Source organism: Mustela erminea, chromosome 7, assembly GCF_009829155.1.
Source record: "Mustela erminea isolate mMusErm1 chromosome 7, mMusErm1.Pri, whole genome shotgun sequence".
Classification (NCBI taxonomy): Eukaryota; Metazoa; Chordata; class Mammalia; order Carnivora; family Mustelidae; genus Mustela; species Mustela erminea.
In genome coordinates, this window is record NC_045620.1 from 24,324,596 (window position 1) to 24,330,595 (window position 6,000).

The 6,000-nt window shown below is 52.6% G+C and overlaps 1 protein-coding gene across 5 annotated transcripts in view; it reads right to left on the reverse strand.

The window, feature by feature from the left end:
- Nucleotides 1-2,187, reverse strand: part of RALY (RALY heterogeneous nuclear ribonucleoprotein) — an 80,688-nt gene extending 78,501 nt beyond the window's left edge. For 2 of the 5 annotated variants that reach the window (XM_032350934.1, XM_032350935.1), the window contains exon 1: nucleotides 1,952-2,186. The gene's annotated coding sequence lies outside the window, so the exon portion shown is untranslated. Of the gene's footprint in view, nucleotides 1-1,206; nucleotides 1,598-1,951 lie in introns of those variants that run through there. The other 3 variants (XM_032350931.1, XM_032350933.1, XM_032350932.1) reach the window with 3 other exon arrangements.
- Nucleotides 2,188-6,000: the final 3,813 nt, after the last annotated feature.

A 6,000-nucleotide genomic window follows, 5' to 3' on the forward strand; every position in this document is an offset into this window, starting at 1 on the left:
TGGCACACCTGTGCACCGAACCTGAACTCCTTTTAATGCTAAACCTGAGGCATGGAGAGAGGTTGGAACTAACGAACTTTCTCAAGATCTAAATTTACTCAGGATTCCTGGTCTGTTAAGGCCTGAGTAAGTAATTTAGTGCCCCTTCCAAAGGTGTCAAGGGATGGCAGAAATAAAACTATTACTGGTCTGCAAACCAAAAGACTGGGAATTATAAATCTGATTCTGTCACTAACGCAGTCTGTAAATTTAGACAACTTACTTCCCCTTTCCAGTGTTAACAGGGTAGAAGGAACAAGGCAGATAAAAAAGACCAGATGGTAAAGACCCCTTCCAGGTACTACATACCACAACTCTAAATGCAGAATTTTGGAAACAGGAGAGCACAACAGACCTGCAGACTGCAAAGAACAAATACAAAACATTAGAAGACTCCTTCAAGATGCCACCCAGGAACTCGTATTTTTAAACATTCCCCATAATAGAGATCAAACACACTGGAAAACTAGAAACTTGCCAAAATTAATTTTAGTTCCCTTTTACCCACTCTTGGTCTCATCTGAAAAAAGGAAAAATAAAACCCTATTTCAAGAAGGGAGATGAAGCAGTTGACTTTAGCCATTTCCTGCTTCTCCTTCCCCAAGTAGGAGCTGGAAATCTAAACACTATAGAGAACACAAAAGGTCTGGCTGCTGGGAAAGGGGGGGGAGGGCGGTGGCGGGCAGGAACATCCCACAAATAAAGGATAGACCTCACTATTAGGACTTAAGCCTTCCTTGAGCCAAAAACCCAGAGAAAGTCAGCTGAGCTTGAGATCTGGAGTCCCCTACATTCATCAAATTCTACGGGGTAATACTAGCAAGAAATTCACAGTAATTTCTTTCCCCTCGGACCTCCCGTATCCCCAGAATGGGATTTCATCCGTAGTACAACGGACACTACCCTAGGAGTCAGGGAAAACGGAGTGACCCAAGGGTAAGTCAAAATCCTCTCTGCACTAAAGGATTACACAGGCTCACAATAAGAAATAAATAACAGGTACTTCTAGTACCACGGCTTTACTTCTGTAGCTACTGTGATTGGGAGCAAATTATTTTACCTCTCTGTGCCTTGCCTTCTGCTTTTGTAAAGGGGAATACCCCAAAGGCCGTCCTGAGAAATTAAATAAGGTTTACTAAGTTCCTAGTCAAGTCCATTAAATGTTACCTGTTGGTATTAAACGCTTCTCTCACATACTAGCTCCCTAAATCCACAAACATCCTGCGAAGCGACTTTCTTTTCCCCATTTTAAGGAGGGGCAAACTGAAGCTCGGCTGCACGGTGGGGCTTGCGTGAAGTGCGGAACACCGCCCCAGCTCGAGGGCGCGTTGTTGCTCCTCTCCGAGCCCCAAGGTGTGCAACGAGCCCAGCAACGGCAGCGGTGGGGGCCAAGGCGGCGTTGAGGCCCGTGGGGAGCGAGGCAGGGCCAGCTGTGCGCGCCTAGGGGAGCCGGCAGACCGAGCCCGGGAGGGGGAGCCGGAAGAAGCCCGGGCCGGGACCAGAGCCCGGGCCCGGCCCGCCCAGGCCTCCCCTGCGCGGCCTCCGCTCCTCTCCCTCCTCCCCTCGCCGGGCGGGGCGGGGCGCGAGCACAAAGACTTCAACTTCCGAGCGGGCGCGGGCCCACCCCGCCAACTCCTAGCCCAGGCCCGGCCCGCGAGGAGGAAGCGGCCAAGGAACGCCAGGCGGCCGGGGGCAGGCGCTGAAGGGCCGGGCCAGCGACACGGGGTTTGCTGGGGGAGGTGCGGGGGTGGGGAGGGGGACGGGAGTTACTCCCGCTCTTGGGACGCCCAGAATGGCCGAAAAAAAGAGTTTCTAAAAATAGGCAGCAACCCGCGCGAAGAGGCTGGTGGCCGAAAAGGAACAAGGAACAGTCCCCCGCACCCCTAAGGAGGGGCCCGTGGCCCCCACTCACCCGCGCCGAGAGGTCTGGAGGAAGCCGCGCGGCGCGGAAGGAGGCGGTGCCGCCGCACTCGGGGGCGGAAGGGGGGGAGAGGAGGAAGAAGGCTGCTCCGGCCGCGGCGTGAGGAGCTGAGCACACGCGCGGGAGTCGCCCCCGCTGCCGCTGCCGCCCCCTCAGCTTCTCCCGGCTGCGCCCGCCTTACGCCCGCGCCGCTCGCGCGCCCCGCCGCACTGACAGCGGCGCGAGCCCGGCAGCCGCGAGTCCTTCCCTCGGCCGACACCACTGAAGCGCGCGGGGGTGGGGGCGCCCCGAACGGCTTTCCTCAGCTTGGCCCCGCCCGCCGCTCCGGCCCTGGTCCTGGGCCCTCCCTCCCCACCCCCGCCTCTGTCTCCGGAGGAGGACACGAGGACACGAGCGCTAGGAGTCCGCAGCCCCACCCTGACACAGCCCGGCTTCCCGAGAGCACGAGCTCTCCCCACCCCCTCAGCCTCGCTTTGGAAAGGTCCAGAGCTTCGGCGGGGAGAAGAGGAAGGCGGGGCCAGGGCGGGGCCTGACGGGGAGGAGGGACTGAGGAAGGAGCCTGGAGAGGCGGGGCTAAGGACTGGAAGGGTTGAGGTGGGAGAGACAGAAACTCTCCTACACCAATAAGCGAGCCGAAGCGGGGCAGGGTTGAGAGGGTGGTGATGCGGGAGAAGAGAGAAGCGCAAAGCAGGTATGGAAGACGGTGGAGGCCACGCGGAGCCAGGAGCAGGGCTGCACTTGGAAGGAGGGGTTGCGGGTGGGGCTAAAGGGAGGCCGTGCCCATAGGAGGAGTCAAGGGTGGAGGGAGACTGAGGCGAGGCTGGAGGGGAAGCGGAGCCCTTAGAAGAGGGGGCGGGAGACGGTGCGGAAGGGAGATCCAGAAGGGAGGAAAAACTGAAGCGGGACAGAAGAAGGCGGGCCCGGAAAGAGAACAGGGAGGAGGGGGCCCAAAGGTGGCCGCTATGGGGATGAGCCGGAAGGAGGCGTGACCAAAGGCGGGTCGCGAGGCTGAAGCTGGAGGTGGGCGGGGCCTGGAGATGGGACCCAAACACGTTGGCGGGGGGCGGTGCGGGAGGAGTGCGTAAGGGACGCAGTAGGAAGGAGCTCCAGGTCCTCTCACTTTCAGGGAACCGGGTAGGAGTAGAGGAGGGTAGCTCCTCGCTGCTTACTCTAGGGCTGGGCGGAGAGGCCGCGATTGGGTTGGGTTTGGGGAGGACGTGCCACTCCCACCTACAAAGGAGGTTTCAAGTACCTTTACCCTTCTAGGGTGCCGGAAATGTTTTATAACCCCATCTGGGTCGTGGTCCTCTCTCCTGAAAATTTCTCCTGCCGGAAACTCTGACCCAAATCAGTGTTCCAGCCTCCACGGAACAATCGGAGGGGTCTTCCTAGTGCACACGAAGACCATTGCCCTTCAGTCTTCAGCTATATAGACTTCTTGAGGGCTGTCGAAAGTCTCCATGTGGCCGACCTGTGATTTCATGATTGTATTTGTCACATTGCTACCCCCAGAACCTGCCAGGTCCTAAAAACAGCAGAGTTTGAATGTAATCCTGGCCCTGTCACACCAACAATTACAACTCTGCTATGTTGTTTGATGACCTCCAAGTCTCCCTTCAGAGGAAGAAATCAAATTAGAGAGATAGTAACACTGAGACCAAGGCCAAGAACATTCTTCCCCTGACCCTTCTAACTCCATTTGAATATCACCTCCTCAGAGAGTACTTTCCTGAACACCCCACCTAAAGATGTTCTCTAATTTGGACTCATTCATTTCCTTCATGGCATTTCTTAGTCTTGTCATTTATTGGTGTGTTTGTATGTTTTTGTCTATCTCCCCACTAGAAGGTAAATTCCTTAAGACCAAAAATCTTTGGTTGAGTACATCACTGTTACCAGACCTGGTGCAATGGCTGCTATAGACCTAATGTTCAATAAACACTTCAGTCAATGAATCAATCGACCCATTAAGAAATTGGTCCCTGCCAGTCTCCTCTGCTCTGCTTCTGGCCACTCCTAGCCACTGGCCTCCCTCCCTTTGTACAGGCCTTACCATGTGTACTTGAATACACCACAGTCTTTCAGCAGCCTCTGCTATAGCATAATTCTCTCCTTGGACTGCTCTTACCCTTCTGCCTAGATGCCTCCTGTTCATCCTTCAAAACTCAGTGCAGGGGGGCGCGTGGCGGGTGCTGGGTGGCTCAGTGGGTTAAGTCTCTACCTTCGGCTCAGGTCATGATCTCAGGGGCCTGAGATGGAGCCCCGCATCAGGTTCTTTGCTCAGCAGGGAGCCTGCTTCCTCCTCTCTCTCTGCCTGCCTCTCTGCCTACTTGTGATCTCTCTCTCTCTATTAAATAAATAAATAAAATCTTTAAAAAACAAAACTCAGCGCCGGAACCACCTCCTCTGAAAGGCTTTCTCTGACCTCCCATCAGCCCCACCACCAGCTGTTCACCCCTCCCTGTTCATAGCCTCTATTATAAAACTTGCCTGTGCAGGTGATAATCCTCTTCCTACTGGCACTGAGGATTATATTCACAGCTTCATAGGTCCTGACCTGCCCTCTGCTACCATTCTGACCTTATCCCCTCCTTAATTGCTTTCGCCTCCTCTTACTCTCCTCCAGCCACACTGGCCTTGCTATTCTTCTGACATGCCAAGCATACTGCTAACTTCAGGGCCTTTGCACTTGTGTCTGCCTCAAATGCTCTCCTCCTTGAATGGGCATGGCTCACTCCTTCAGGTTTCCACTCAAATGTCACTTCCTCAGAGAGGCCTCCCCTGGCCCATATTTAAAATAGCGACAGCATGGTGCACCTACCTGGGTGGCTAAGTTGGTTAAACTTCTACCTTCAGCTCAGATCATGATCTAGAGATTGAGCCCTGCGTTAAGCTCCTTGCTCAGCGGGGAGGCTGCTTCTCCCTCTCCCCTGGCCCACTGCTCCTCCTGCTTATGCTTTCTGTCTGCCAAATAAATAAATAATTTTTTTTTAATTAAAAATAAATAAATAAATTAGCAGCACCCTGGAGTGCCTGGGTGGCTTAGTTGGTTGAGCATTTGACTCTTGGTTTTAGCTTAGGTCGTGATCTCAGGATCGTGAGATTGAGCCCCATATCGCACTCTAAGCGCAGGGCAGAGTCTGTTTGAGATTCTTTCTCTCCCTCTCCCTCTGCTGCCCCCCTGCTGCTAGCTCACTCACTCTCCCCAAAATAAATAAGTCTTAAAAAAATAAAATAGCATCACCCTACTTCTCTGTACCCTTTCCTGCTGGATTTTTCTCCATAGAACTTACTACCACCTGAAATATGTGTTCATTTGTTTGTTGTCTCTTTTCTGTCCCCACCTTCTACTACAATTTTTTGTGATCTTTAGAAGGACAGGGCTTTATCTGTTTTGCTCATTCCTCAGTCTCTAGAATGAATATTTGTTGAATGAATGACTATGCATTAAATAGAGATGTGTTAGGAATACTCTGTGCTGTCCAGAAGAATCCGTGAAGATTAGAGCATGAAGGGAAATGACCTGAGGTCTTGGGATCAAGCCCCACATCAGGCTCCATGCTCAGGTTGGAGTCTGCTTGGGATTCTCTTTCCCTCTCCCTGCCGCTCTAACTTGTGTGCACGTTGTCTATCTGTCTGTCTCTCTCTCTCTCTCTCTTTCTTCCCCCCTCCTTTCTTTTTCTCTCTCTCTCAAATAAATAAAAATTTAAAAATTTAAAAAGTTTTTTAAAAAATAAAGAATAGACTGATGATAGGAATTGTCTCACATGGTTATAGAGGCCAAGAAGTCCCATCATCTGCCATCTGCAAGCTAGAGCTCCAGCAAAGCCAGTAGTATAATTCAGTCCAAGTCCAAAAGCCCAAGAACCAGGAGCAGGGATGTCCAATGTCCTGGGCAAGAGAAGATGGACGTCAGTTCAAGCAAAGAGCAAATTTGCCTTTTTATTCTATCCAGTCTTCAACAGATTGGATGACACCCACCTCCATTGGTGAGGGTGATCATAGTGTAGCAGTTCAAATGCTATTCTCTCCCCAAAACA